The following is a 16632-nucleotide window of genomic DNA, read 5'->3' as shown; positions in this document are numbered from 1 at the left end:
AACATGGAGTAGATGATGTTTACTGAGTCTTGCCAGTGAATCACATCGATGTTGTTAAGTTGTTTTGCATAAATGTTTTCAAAAGTAATTATATTAAAAGTGGTTATGAAGAGTTGATGAAGGGTGTATTATCACATGTTGAAGGTCACCCCTTGGCAATTGATCAAAGTAATGGGCTCAACATTGTTTGGTGGAAATGTCTCACAGTGGAGAAGTGCATTGGCTAGACTAAGAAAATAAAAGTAGAAACATTATGGATGTGTTGCGAATAAGTTTTGATGAGCTCAATGACAAAGATAAGAAAATATTTCTAGATATTGCTTGCTTCTTCGCTGATTATGACGAGGATTATGTTAAGGAAATTATAGATTTTTGCAGATTTCATCCTGAAAATGGCTTACGAGTTCTTGTTGATAAATCACTCATAAGTATTGAATTTGGAAAGATTTATATGCATGGCTTGTTGAGAGATTTGCGTAGGTATATTGTTCGAGAAGAATCACCTAAAGAGCCAAGAAAATGGAATAGGTTGTGGGATTACAAAGATCTCCACGAAGTTATGTTAGATAATAAGGTAAAATAGTTTTGGAGTATAAAATCCTAGGTTGTCATTTTTCTAGAAGCTGTAAACACCTCAAAATTAAAGATCTAACATTTCATTCCATTTTCTGTTGTAGGAAGTAAAATAATCTTTTAAGTCATAGTTGTTGAATATCTAGAAGATTTTCCTCAAAAAACAATGAGCAAAAATGAGTCACCTTAAATTCCTCAACTCAATCATCTTTTAAATGAATTAGGATATCTTGTTTGGAAAAAAATATCTATTTGAGTGTTTGCCACCATCTTTTCAGCCGCACAAGCTCATTGAGATGTCCCTTCCTGAGAGTAACATGAAACAATTATGGGAAGACAAAAAGGTATAGTGTAAATTTTTATTCTTTTTCTATTTTAATTTTATTTAAATGATTAAAAAAGAAATATTATCTTTTGTTATATATTTTCTTTCTTTCCAACTAATTTAAGATTGAGATAGAAGAAGGTCCAGTTATTATTTATTTTGCCTCCTGCTATTGTTCACTGCATCCTCTACACAATTTGAGACATTTAGATAACTCTCACTCCAAAAATCTAATCAAGATACCAAATTTGGGTGAGGCTATAAATCTTGAGCGTCTAAATCTCAAAGGATGTACACTACTCAGGAAGATTGATGCATCCATTGGTCTTCTAAGAAAGCTTGCATTTTTGAATTTGAAAGACTGCACAAGTCTCATCAAGTTACAATTTTTTGGAGAGGCTCTATATCTTGAAACGTTAAATCTGGAAGGATGTACACAACTAAGGAAGATAGATCCATCCATTGGTCTTCTAAGAAAGCTTACTATTTTAAATTTAAAAGATTGCAAAAATCTAGTAAGCTTACCCAGCATCATACTGGGTCTCAATTCTCTTGAATACCTAAGTCTTTCTGGCTGTTCAAAAATGTACAATATAGTTATTTGATGAACCAAGGGATGATGAGCTTTCAGAGAAGCTTTGTATATGTGAAGCTCCTACTCAATCCCAATCAACATCCTCCATTTTGAAAAAGGTTGTTTTCGAGGCCTTTACATTTGGTGTATGCCAAAGCACATAAAGATTCAGTTAGTCGTTTATTGTTTTCCTTGCCTATTTTCTCCTGTATGCGTGAACTTGATCTAAGTTTTTGAAATTTACATCAAATCCCTGGTGCTTTTGGAAATTTACATTGCTTAGAATGCCTAGATTTAAAGGGAAACAACTTTTCTACTTTGCCTTGTCTCAAGGAGCATTCCAAACTGTTAGCTTTAAACTTACAGCACTGCAAGCGATTGAAATATTTGCCTGAGCTCCCTTCACGAACTTATTTTCCATCATGAACCTACATGCCGCCATGGTCAATTAGATAAAATTTACTTGATGATGACACAAAATTTGGATTATATATTTTTAACTGTCCAGAATTAATTGAGGGAACGCTGCACTAGCATCGGTTTATCATGGATGGTACAAATTGTTTAGGTGTGTACACTCCTTGCTTCCTCCCCCGTCTCTTTCTTTTTCTCTTTTATGTGTTGGAACCATGATTTAACATAAAGCTATGTCCATGTGCTAGGCATTCCACCAAAACAAACATGCATGCCATCTGACAGCTACATGCATTGAAATCAGCTTGAAATTACTTTCCACCGGTACTTCAATATAATAAGAAGAAAAACATGTTCACAACATGTTTACAAAAATATGGACTACCAATTAATGCATGAATTAACATTAAGTTTCACTTCGGCACGTCTTATTTGGTTACACAAGTCTTCACCTCTTATCCTTAATAGAGTTACTGAAGACAACACCATGTGATATCTCATGTGTATGTCCTCCTTCCTTTACCAGTCATTTTCTATGGGAATGGGTTTCTACAGAATCTTAAAAACTATATATACACTATCCTCGGTCTTCACAAACAACACAAGCGGTTGCAATCCTCAAGCTTCAACATTTATATTCATTCTTAGAAAATTTGTGATTGTTCTTCTTCCTTCAATCAAGCAGAAAAATGGGTTTCTGTTTACCTTCTATTCGACGGGCATCAAAAGCGGTTCATCATTGCCATATCATACTTGAACCTACCTTCATTCCAGGACTTGTTGAGTCAAGCTAAGGAAGAGTTTGGATATGATCATTCCATCGGTGGCCTCACAATTCCTTGCAGTGAAGATGTTTTCCAACATATAACTTCTCACTTGAATGGACAATAAATCTTGCACTGTTGGAGACACTGACTTATTTAGTAGACATTTTATACAATAGGCATCTTCTCAACCTAATTGTAAAGATTACCAATTTTTTATTAATGACATCGAATTCAATTGCTATGTGTTTGTTTGTCAATTACATTGTTTACTTTCCTCTGCAATAAGAACTATAGACACTAGTAGGAGTTTGGCTGCTGGAAAAAAAAGACTTGATTTCTATTATTTCACAGCATATAATAGCTTACACGCACGTGCTTCAAATACACGGCTCGAAAGAGTGGTATTTTTCAAGGAACAAGAGGAACTTGAATATATTAATTTGGGATGGGATTAATGAAAAAGCTAGTGGTATTTTTTATCACACTATCACCCAAAACTTAAATTCATTCTCCCAATGGTATACCTTTTATGGAAATAGATGAATTATCAAATAAGAGTGCTACATGAACATGCATCTCTGGTACATCTCAATCTCTGAGCTGTACAATGGAAGTCCCATCTCAATTGACCTTTATATTGTGTCTTATGTTGTGACCCCATGGTGCCAAATAACTATTCCTGTTGAAATTGCTACAAATTTCTAGAATATTCTTAAATATAATATGTATGAATATGGTAGAACAATCTAGAACTATAGTGTGTATGAATATGGTAGAACAATCTAGAACTATAATGTGTATGAATATGGTAGAATAATCTAGAACTATAAGTGTATGTATAAGATAGAAGAATCTAGAACTATCATGATACTAATCTATCATGAAAACTCTAGAAAGACCTAAAGTAATGTAGAAACATTCACCACCATTGAGAGGTTGGTGACTTGAGCCTATAAATAGACAATTGGTATGTTGTAATGGATAAATCCAAGAAATCAATGACATAGCCTTCTTTCTAAAACAATTCTCTAAAACTATCAACTATCAACTATCATCTAACCAACTAACAACAGTGGCATCAGAGCTACGTTCGGTCATACATTGGGCATAGTTATATTACCTACCTACCATTCCAAAATCCTCCCAACTACTTCAAAAATTTTCTGTACTATTAACCCACTCTAATAATATTTTTTCTAAGCTATGGATAACACTACTCAATCGTCAACTATTTCTGTTCCTATCTTCAATGGTGAAAATTATGATTTCTGGCGTGTTAAAATGGAAACATATTTTTCATCTCAAGATTTATGGGACATAGTAGAAGAAGGCTTCACCATTCCCGAGGATACTTCAGCTCTTAATGCATCTCAAGAAAAAGAGTTGAAGAAAAATAAACAGAAAAATTCAAAGGCGTTGTTCACCTTGCAACAAGCGGTGACTGATCCAATTTTCACAAGAATTATGGGAGCTAAGACTGCCAAAGAAGCGTGGAACACATTGCAGGAGGAGTTTCAAGGAAGTGTTAAGGTACGTGCCGTTAAACTTCAATCTCTAAGAAGAGATTTTGAACTATTGAAGATGAAGGAGTTTGAGACAGTTAAAGATTACTATTCTAAAGTTAAAGAAATAGTTAATCAAATGAGAGCTTTTGGGAAACATATTCTTGACAAGAAAATTGTTGAGAAAATTCTAATTACTATGCCCCAAAAGTTTAACCCAATCGTGACAACGATTGAGGAAACCAAAGATCTGTCCACTCTATCAGAGACAGAACTTGTGGGCTCTCTTGAAGCATATGAGCAAAGACTGTATAGGCATAAAGAAGATACAATTGAAAATGCCTTCCAGTCAAAGTTTAAATTTCAGCCCCAAAACAAAGAAAATGGAGGAAAGAAAAATTATGGAGAAACTTCCAAAAGAAGAGAAGGTTCTAGGAATTTCCTTAAGAACAAAATAGATAAAAATCCTCCATGCAATATATGGAAAAGGCAAGGCCACGCAGAGAAAAATTGTTGGTTCCGTAATATGCCACAATACAACCATTGCAAGAAGTTCGGGCACGTAGAGAAAAATTGTCGCAACAAAAATAGGTATCAAGCCAATATCACAGAGGAGCATGATCAAGAACAATGTATGTTCTACACCACTCAAGACTCAATAAAAGAAAAAGGGAGGAAGCTGGTACTTGGATAGTGGATGTAGCAATCACATGGCCAGGGATGAGACTATTTTCAAAAGCATTGACGAGTCTGTCAAAGTCAAAGTTCGACTGGGAAATGGAAGTGTGGTTGAATCAAAAGGCAAAGGCACCGTCATGGTGGAGACAGATAAAGGTATACGACTCATCCATGATGTCTTACTAGTTCCCAACCTAAAAGAAAATCTTCTAAGCATTGGCCAAATGATGGAGAGAGGCTACACACTTCACTTTGAAGGAGGTGTATGCAAAATCTTAGACAACAAAAATAAAAGGTTTGAGATAGCCCAAGTAAAGATGAATAAGAGCAATGGAAGCTTTCCTCTAAATTTAAAATATGCAACAAACATTGCCATGAAGGTACAAGTTGATGATTCATGGCTATGGCATCGAAGATTTGGCCACTTCAACACACATGCCTTGAAGTTGTTACATGAGAAGAACATGATGAGAGATCTTCCAAGCATAAAGGAGAACAGTGAAGTGTGTGAAGGATGTCTCCTTGGTAAGCAACACCGATTTCCTTTCTCAACAAGCGGAGCATGGAGAGCGAAAGATCTATTGGAGCTGATACATACTGACGTTTGTGGACCAATGAGGACGCCATCACATGAGAACAACAAGTACTTTATACTCTTCATTGACGACTTCTCTTGAATGACATGGGTATATTTTCTAAAAGAAAAATCAGAAGTCTTTGGAGTATTCAAAAAGTTCAAGGCCTTTGCTGAAAATCAAAGTGGAAAACGGATAAAAGTACTAAGAAGTGATTGCGACAAAGAGTACACCTCTCGCGAGTTTGAAAGATTTTGTGAGGATGAAGGCATTGAGCCACAACTTACAGTTGCATATTCTCCTCAACAAAATGGAGTGTCCGAGAGAAAGAATAGCACAATTATGGAGATGGCTAGATCGATGCTTAAGGAGAAGGGACTACCTAACACATTTTGGGCTGAAGCAGTCTACACTGCTGTTTACATACTCAACAGATGTCCAACTAAGTCTGTAAAAGACAAGACTCCAATTGAAGCTTGGAACGGGAAGAAGCCATCAGCAAAGCACCTAAGGGTCTTTGGATCTATATGCTACATTCATATTCCAGACGTGAAGAGGCACAAGCTTGAAGACAAGACTATACGAGGTATCTTCCTTGGGTATAGCAATATCTCTAAGGGCTACCGTGTCTACAACTTGCAAACTAAGAAACTCGTCATCAGTCGAGATGTTGAAGTTGATGAGTACGCTTCTTGGAATTGGGATGAAGAAAAAGTGGAGAAGAACGTTCTTATACCCGCTCAACTACCTCAAGAAGAAGTTGAGGAAGAAGACCCAGGTGAACCACCTTCACCTCCACCACAACAATAAGATCAAGAACTATCATCACCAGAGTCTACTCCAAGACGAGTAAGATCTTTGGTGGACATATATGAAACCTGTAACTTGGCCATACTTGAACCTGGAAGCTTTGAAGAAGCGTCAAAGCAGGAAGTATGGGTCAAGGCAATGGAAGAAGAGATACAGATGATCGAGAAAAACAACACATGGGAGTTAGTAAATCGTCCCCTTGGAAAAGATATCATTGGGGTTAAGTGGGTCTATAAGACAAAGCTCAACTCTGATGGCACCATACAGAAACACAAGGCGAGGCTAGTAGCTAAGGGTTACTCACAGCAATCCAGAATTGACTACAATGAGACATTTGCACTAGTAGCTCGTCTTGATACCATAAAAGCTCTAATAGCTCTTGCGTCACAAAAAGGATGGAGTATCCATCAACTAGATGTCAAATCCGCCTTCCTTAACGGCGTACTTGAAGAAGAGATCTATGTGGAGCAGCCACAAGGATTCGTGTCTAAAGTCAAAGAAAGCAAAGTGTTAAGACTAAGAAAAACACTCTACGGTTTGAAGCAAGCACCTCGAGCATGGTATAGAGAAATTGATCAATATTTCATGGATCAAGGATTCAGGAGGAGCAAGAGAGAGCCTACACTTTACATCAAGTCTCAAGGACAGTACACTCTCTTACTCTCTCTATATGTAGATGATCTTATCTACACGGGAAACAATACTAAGATGATGATGGAGTTTAAAGAAGACATGATGAAGACCTTTGAGATGACCGACCTTGGTTTGATGAGTTACTTCCTCGGCATAGAGGTAAGTCAGAGAAATGAAGGGATATTCATCTCGCAAAAGAAATACACATAAGGCTTACTTAAGAAATTCAAGATGTATGGTTGCAAACCTGTTGCTACTCCACTCATAACAAATGAGAAACTACAGAAGAATGATGGAGCACCAGAAGCTGATGCATTCAAATACCGAAGTCTAATTGGAAGCCTCCTATATTTGATAGCTACATGGCTTGACATAATGTATGCTACAAGTCTTCTATCAAGTTCATGCAAAGCCCAAGTCAAATACACTTTGGAGCAGGAAAAAGAATTTTGAGGTATCTACAAGGAACAAAAGAGTTCGGTATATGGTATACTACCGAAACCAACCCAGAATTACTTGGCTACACCGACAGTGATTGGGTAGGTTCGGCAGATGACATGAAGAGTACCTCTGGCTATGCTTTCTCACTAAGACCGGGAATGTTCTCTTGGGCGTCGAAGAAGCAAGCTACAGTAGCACAATCAACAGCAGAAGCAGAGTATGTGGCAGCTGTTGAAGCAACGAGTCAAGCTATATGGCTTCGTAGGATACTTGAAGACATGGGAGAAAAACAAGATAAGCCTACTAAAATCAACTGCGACAACAAATCAACAATTACAATGGCAAAGAATCCAGTTCATCACAACAGAACAAAACACATAGCAATCAAGTATCACTTTATCAGAGAAGCTGAAGCAACTAAAGAGATCAAACTCGACTACTGCAGAACAGAAGATCAAATTGCAGACATATTCACGAAGGCGTTCCCGAGACCAAGATTTGAAGAATTACGAGCTATGCTTGGAGTCACAGAAATTTGCATCAAGGAGGAGTGTTGAAATTGCTACAAATTTCTAGAATATTCTTAAATATCATATGTATGAATATGGTAGAACAATCTAGAACTATAATGTGTATTAATATGGTAGAACAATCTAGAACTATAATGTGTATGAATATGGTAGAATAATCTAGAACTATAAGTGTATGTATAAGATAGAAGAATCTAGAACTATCATGATACTAATCTATCATGAAAACTCTAGAAAGACCTAAAGTAATGTAGAAACATTCACCACCATTGAGAGGTTGGTGACTTGAGCCTATAAATAGGCAATTGGTATGTTGTAATGGATAAATCCAAGAAACCAATGGCATAGCCTTCTTTCTAAAACAATTCTCTAAAACTATCAACTATCATCTAACCAACTACCAACAATTCCAATTATAACAAGCTATTTGGCATAACATCTATATATGAAATCCTTTTTCATTGAAACATACTTTGAAAGAAAGAGTTGATTGGTTTAAGAATCAGCACGTAGCTTTATAGTAGTTGGATTGGCTTACCAATATAATTATCTAATGGTATTAGTGTCATATTATACTTATTATGTAGAAAAAATAAACGGTTTTTGTAGAAAAATGTTACTAAAGTGACCTTCGAGTTTTTTTTAACAGAGATCACATGTATTCTTGGTAAAGTTCTCCTTTAAATATTTAATAAGGTTTTATATAGATTCAAACTTGACGCAATAGTTAAATTAGAATAACTCTGCGTCAATTGATTCTTGCGCTTAATAATTCCCTTACACTAACTCTCAATCACTACTACTGTATACCATTTTTAATAAAAAAATATTTTTTATTTTTTAATCAATACTTTTAGAGCACTTTAATGAGATTAAAAAAAGGATAAAAGAGAAGCCAAATATCGAAGCATTAGAAGTGAGCATTAACTAAAGCCACTATCTGCATGAAGAACCAGCAGAACTGCACAAACCATGCTTCATAGCAGTTTATAAAAACAATACCTGTTTCAAAATCAAATATAAAAAATTTCAGAAAAGTAATACGTTGTCAATGTAATAAATAATAATTTTAAATTTTTTTTGGTAGTAATAAAACAATACTTATTTATTGCAATCGCTTATTGACACAAAAGTACTTTTACATGCTCTAAATAAATTATGCAGTTAGCTAGTGTCTGTTTAGAAAAGCAAAAGTGAGGTCAAACAAAAAAGCATCAGAGTTAAGTACTAATTAGCTAAAGCCACCATCTGCGAGGAAAATCACCAGAACATAAAACAAGAGCTTATTAAAATCAAATTTAAATGATGGTACTGTTCTGTAAATGAAAAATATAATAATTTATAATTAAAAAATAGTTTTGGTAGTAACGAAATACTATGTAAATGCAGTTGTTAATAGATAAAAATATACTTATCTGCATGTTGTAACTATGCAATTTGCAAGTGACTATTGTTAAGAAATGAGGTGGCAATTTCACTGAGCTGAGTAGGCTGGTCCAAAAGGGTGTTTGTTTTTACAGAACAGAACCTTATAGCCTAAAAGATTCACCATTCACCAAATTCAACCCTTTCTTTGATGCATGGTCAATTTGTGCATCTAGGCATATAGAATGGCCCCTACTGGCCCATCTGCCATTTATTTTATGCCTCTCGAACTTCCAACATATCATGAGAAATTATACAATCTACAAGCAAAGGATCAATATGGAAAGACTTTCATTTGAACGACAAGTAGAGATTGGTGGAAAGAATCTGACCGTCGTTGAAAAGAGTAGGCCATGCCATTATATTGATTTGGATGTGTAGACTGTTTTAAGACAAATGATAAGGACTACAAGATGACATGTTATCAGCATCTTTGTGCCAATACAAATGAAAAAGAATTTTTTGGGGTCCCTGCAGAAATGCGTATCCAAGCGCTTATTCATATATTGGGGAAATCGGTCACTTTTACATTCATAACTCACAAGTTTCATTGCTACTCAAGTTCCTTCTTTTCCTTCGGTGTATACTCATTTTGAGTTTCTGAATGTAAATGTGTCAAATGATCTGTGTAATTTTAGTTATGTATGGCTAGCAAGTTGTAATTGTTATGACAAATATCTTGGAACCATAACGACTATAGGCAACAACCATCCCGGTGCCCAGATAGCAACATGGACAACCAACCATGCCCAAAAAAGGAAAAGTGACCATCTCTTTGTTTTAAATTTAGTTATTAATATTATTAAATTATTATTATTATTATATATATATATATATATATATATATATATATATATATATATATATATATATCAATACAATTTGTTTTCAATTTAGTTATTAAAATATAGTTCACAAGCAATAGTAACTAAAACTAATGATTTAAAAGCAATGTGAATCATTTGTAGATATTTGAATTTTACAATATATCTAATCAAAGTTAATTGACCTAATTATCAATAACAAATTTAATTATGTTAAACGCATAGTCCTTGACCTAATAAAATGTAATTATATAAAAATAATAATTTTAATTTAAATAATTACAGGATAAGTTTTATTAATTATATTATTTGTATTTACTTAGTTAATAATATATGCAATTTAAAAATATAAATATACATAAATACTGTTTTTAGATGATTTGAAAAGTTTTATAATTCATTTAAAAATTTATATGAAAAACTAATTTACACTTGTTTTAAATTCAAACAAAAATTGGCATTAGAATAAAAATAGATATTTAATTTTATAAAAATTGTGAGATCAATTTTTTTTCTTAAATTGAAGATGCCGATAGAAATACTAACAAGAGAAATCAATTCTCTATTAGAAGTATCAATCTATATTAAAAATATTTTTCTTTTAATATATGTAATATTTATAGAATATTTTAATACTTGCATTTTTTCTAATTTTAAAACAATTTTTTTCAAATATGAAATCTTTTATACTTAATCAAAGATTGACTATATGCTGCAAGATAATGGTTAAATGAATTATCAAAAATGAGATGTTGAAATTACTTGATTATTAAATTTTAATGAACAAAATTATAGTTCAAAAAATTAGAAGAATGATATAGAAATTGATAAATCATATTAAATTTAAATTAAAATATAAAATTTGTCTAAGGACTCAAAAATTGTAGACACAACCCTGGTCTAAATTCAAGTATAATTACAAACTAATTAAATGTATTTCAAATTTAAATTAATGTAAATTAGTAATTTAATATATACTAATTATTATATTATTTTAAAATATTTTAATTTGACTGATGTCGGGTCATGAAGCACTCGTGGGAACTTAATTTTAACTGGAAAGCGGAAAGTGGAAGAAGCTCTGTAGAAACTGTGAAGAAGCTTCCACTACTAGAATTTGTAGAATTAACATCCCAGGGTTAACATTGATTTTTTGAAAAACCGATGTTAACAAGAGTGTAGTAGCATTTTCGTAAATAAGTTGAGTTAAGTAACATTGGTTTTCAAAAATTCGATGTTAACTAGTTCACATTAACATCGGTTTTTCCAAAACCCGATGTTAACATTAATTCATTAACATCAGTTATTCAAAAACTGATGTTACGTAGAATAGTTAACATCGGTTTTGTATAAAATCAATGTTAATGAATTAATGTTAACATCGGTTTTTTAAAAACATCGATGTTGTGTTATTCATAAATTAAAACATGAAATCATTTTTCCCCTCGCGCGCTTTATCTTGGAGACCTTTTCTCCTTCACCATAGTTCAGGCTGAAAAGACGTTTCTCCCCCATCGTCTCCTCCTCACCTTGCTGCTAAAAGGGTTTGTGGTTCGTGTCATTGTCGCAAAAGAAACGACACAGTGAGGGAAACTTTTCCTTGGGTCGCTAGCCACTCCTCCCATCTCCTCGTTGACTTTGTAGGTTCACTCCCTAAATAATGTCCTTCATTGTGTTTTTTTTTTCATTTCGAATACTTTGGCTTGTGCTTTCGAAAGGATACATAAAACGAGAATGCATTTTTCGCTTTGCTGATGTCATTTTTAGGAATTCAGAAAATTGTGAGCACCATTGTGTTGGATGCTTTAAATTTTTGCTTCTGGCCTAGTACGCTGGGTTTATTTTCGTGTATATACATTGTTTTCTGTTATTCCTAATGCCATGTGAAAACTTATTCATACCCCCTTAAGGAAGGTGTTAATGGTTTGTGTCAATCGTGGGTGAGCTGAATTCAAGCCTCTTACAATTTTTAGTCATTGATTGATGAGTTTGATTTTAACTCTATAGGGTTGCTTCAGGAGCTCAGGTTATAATCCAATCTAAACCATATTGAGACACAACAAGTAACAACTCTTAAAATATTTTTGTTTCAGAGGTTAGACAGCTACCAAAAACTGCTAGTTTTTATCTTTTGTTTTAATGAAACATGGTGATGGTATATATTTATGTAGGTCCATGTGATTTATCCGTAAATCTACATAGTTAATGGTATATATTTATGTAGTTCAGGTATTTGTGATTATATAAATTGTTAATGCAACTAAATCATAAAGAATAGTTTTTTGTTTTTGCATGCATTGCCTAGGATTATTTGCTTTCAAGATGCCAAAAGTTTCATCTTGGAAGTTGATACCAGCAATATTTATTAGCCACGAAATGTAAAAAGTATGGGTATTTTTGCAAGTTATATTGCTCGAATATTTGATCCATAACTATAACTATATCCCCAAGTGTTAGTTATCTGGAATGACCTGAAAATATGAGTCCCATTAGTTGTATTTGTATCCAACAAACAGTGTTTGCAATAGGAATTACACCAACATAAGTTTGTGTTACCATACAAGCCTTTGATACATATATGTACATACTTTTCTAGTGTCAAGAGAAGATGCTACCATGCAACTACTCCAAGCCCATTTCAGATGTTTCAAAACCATATATATACATATATACATAGTAGCTTAGACCAAGTCTAAAAAAGGAGAGAACAACTGGATGCATAGTCATGGACTCAGCAAAAAATAACCCACCTATAACTAGACTAGTGGAGTTACTCGGCTTCCCTAGTTGGCAAAACCAGTGAAGCATCGCATTCCATTAGATATGAAGGATTCGTTGGTGCTTTTTCATTCATTTTAAGAACTAACCCAACAGTTGCTTTGTTGACAAGGGAGTTATCTGTCTTAGGTTGTGAAGTTACAAGATAATCACCACTTAGACTATGACATTAACTATGTAAATTTTAGGTATATGTTCTTACAAGATATGATTTTAGGTTATGTAAATTTTATGCTCATGAAGTCAATTTTTACATTTATCCTTGTGCTGTTTATCTTGTTTGGTAATGCAGTCTCCCATAGAAATCAGTTTTAACTGGCATGTTTGGCTAAATACTTTGGTATCTCATATTGATTGCTTGATGGAAGAGATTGGTTGTAAGCAGAATATGGTATTTGTTTAATAGACACTTAATATGTTGAAAGTTTATGATTGCCATAATGTCACAAGGGAGAAAGTCATATCTTCCAATTTGTTATTCTTAATTTGGTCATTATGTGATATATTGAAACATTAATCTTGCTATACTGATTCAACTATTTTGATTGATATATTTAAGCATTTGTATGAAATGAATCTACATTAATCTTGCAAATCATGAATATGGGTCACAGAAAGACTTAGAAGACTCTAATGGTATCAAAGAAAAAGGAAAAGGCACAAGATCAACAAGTTGATGAGGCCAAGGGGATTATACCAAATGGACTCTTACTAGTAGACTTATTAATGGAACTATTTTTGGCAAACTTAGCAGTATGAAATACTAGATTGCAATCAATATTATCCTCTGCAAGACGCTTAAGGAAATCACCTAGATCACAACTAACAACAAAAGTTTGACTCTGTAGATGTGGGTGCAAAACAAAAGAGAATATTTAAACTAGGTGCCACACAACTTCCACTGGATTTCCAAAAGTAGCTCATAAACTTCATTCCTCATAAATTGAATTACATTGTTGCCAGCCTTTCTATTTCCATTCTTCTTATTTTATTTATCTATGAATCCATCTCCCGTTGCAGGTGTAGGATTTTGTTTCATAGACAATGAAACCAATGGCTACTGCTACCTTAAATATTGAATAAATCCATCTGGATATTTGCTTCTAGACTGCTACCCTTGATTTAAGATATTTTTCAACATACACCAACAATCCCCACTTGGTCTGTACTGTCAAGATTTGGTAGTTTAGCCTTCTTGTTAGCCAATATAACTTTAGTTAGTGTCTCACTACTTTGCAGTTGCACATAGCTGTAGTTTCCTCTAGAGAAGCATGTGCCTCTTTCTCCATAACAATTTAGCAATCCTCAGTTTCTTATCCAAATTATCCAACGTTGTTTGCTTCTCCATTTCATTGATCTTCCTTTGCAATTGTAACCATTGCAAGCCTCAATTATAATCTTCAAAAATACAAAACTGATTACCAACTTCAGCCAACTCACTCCCTATATGCCAGAGTAGTTAATCACGTGTTATAGTGCTGGTTCCATGCCGATGCATCATATCACATGATGGCCCCACTCCTTTTTCTGTCTCAGGTTGTGAAGTTACAAGATAATCACCACTCAGTTACAAGATATTAATTAGTTTATTGATATACCATTAACTATGTTACTCGTTTCTTTAAAATTTTCCTCTAAACACAGAAATGTAAGAACAAATAAAGGGTAAATAATGGCCACAGTTATAACTTTATGATCCATTCCAATGATAAACAAATAATTGGACAATTTTATTGGAGAAAAATACAACAACAATAAGAAAATGAAGAGGTCTACCATGAGTTACAGGCAGTTTATTGATTAACTACTAACCAAAAGTAACCAACTCTATCAACTAGCTAATAATTAGTAGTTTATTTATTAACTGCTAACCAAAAGTTACCAACTCTATCAACTAGCTGATAATTAATAGTAATAATTGGAATGATGCCTATTGCTGATTGCATGAACAAATGAATTGGAATCCTTCCAATCCTTCCTTTAATAATCTTGTTCTTTTAGTTAGCAGGAAAAATAAAAGTGTATAAAAGAAGTGATAAAAATACAGAAATATAAGAAGTAAAACTTATTAGTACCAAGAAAGATAAATCTAGAAATATTAGGGAGGCTCTTAGACACCAACTACCTTGTTTTCTTTTCCAAATTCTTCATCATACTACACTCCCTCTTTCACATGCCACCACATTTGTTCCACTTAGAATTTCCAATGTTGTGAGTGTTGATCCAATAGCAAGAAGATGCGTGTGACCATAAGCCAGACCCATCAAGGCAGCAACATAATATGCATTAACAACTTCACTAGTACTCTGCTGATTTCTTCCATCTCCAAACTCAGTTAACCCTCTAGCTCATGAGGGCAGTTTATAAGGGTCAAAACACCTTAGTGTTGTGTAATTTGAGTTCGATCTTCTGATCAAGGTCATAAAATCTGCCATTAGTGAATAGGCTTGAGGCTTATACTTCCAACCCCATGTTGGAACCCGACAAGTGCACCAGATCGTCCAAGTAGTATAAAACGGTAAGAACCGGGTATCGAACTCTCAGGGAACTTGTGTTACTTGGTAAAGCTATATTCAGTGAATAGGTGTCTAGTATGAAAAGAGATGTGTGGACTATGAACAGGTATGTAAACTAACTATTAAAAGGAAAATTACGTGAGTAATGATGCATAAAGACAAGTAGACAACACGTTGGTCTTCCTGTTAGGTGCCTGATGTTAAAAGGATATTCTCTACTTAACAATGCTCATGTGTTCTATGGTGTCTCCTGAAATGCTAAACCCTGATTCCTCATGATAGTCTAGCCTAATCCCAATCAAGCATCATCCTCAGATTCCTCTTGTTGGACTAAACTCGACCAGAACCGACAAACATACAAAATGCTAGGTTACTGTACTCCGATCCCTCGTGATAATACGATAAACTAGCCTTATCCTATCAAGTTCTAAGAATCAGACCAGTTTCCACTATTGAATGATCCTAACAAAGCATGCATCTACGTGATCAAGGCAAAAGCACATTGAAATGACGTACTGATAGCACAAAGAACACATAAAACATCCTTAAATAGATATACAAGTATTTACATCAAGTACCTACAAGGAAGAACCAAGCGGTGAGGATTGAAGAAATACAAGCGGTGAGGATGTCTCCTCCACCTCTAGAACCTCACGATCACTCACAAACTCATCTCTAGCTCTCAAGATGACTTCCTCTACAAGCTACATTCTCTGACCCTTCGCTCAACTAACATGCACAACTCATCCTTCTTCCAGATTCTTCCTCACGCTCAGCCGAGGAGTGTTGTGCTCAGCGGATGGCTCACTAAGCCAGAAGACTGGCTTAGCGAGAGGATGAAAATCAACACTTCACAAACTTGCCTAATTATCCTGAAATTGAGAGGAAATGATTATTAAATACACAAAATGGGAGTACTAAGTATTTATTACCTATGTTTAACAAAAAGTAATTACAACACTACAAAATAACCATAAATTGGAGGAGTTTGATACACTTTACACAAGTTTTGTACACAAAAGTTAGTCGTATTCATCGACTAACAACTTCCCCAAATTTACAGTTTTGCTTGTCTCAAGCAATAAAGAATAGCTCACTGGTCCCAAGTGACAATAACATGCAGTGACTATGTACAAAGGTGTATGCAACAAAATTACTGATTGCATGATAAAGAATGAAGCAAAATGCCTCATCACTTGTCTTTCACAAAGCATGCAGTTATCAAAGAGAAGAATAAAATGTAACCTGTACATTAGATGAAGTTAAG

Source organism: Glycine max, chromosome 12 (assembly GCF_000004515.6).
Source record: "Glycine max cultivar Williams 82 chromosome 12, Glycine_max_v4.0, whole genome shotgun sequence".
Taxonomy (NCBI): Eukaryota; Viridiplantae; Streptophyta; class Magnoliopsida; order Fabales; family Fabaceae; genus Glycine; species Glycine max.
Note: the sequence above shows the minus strand (reverse complement) of the source record.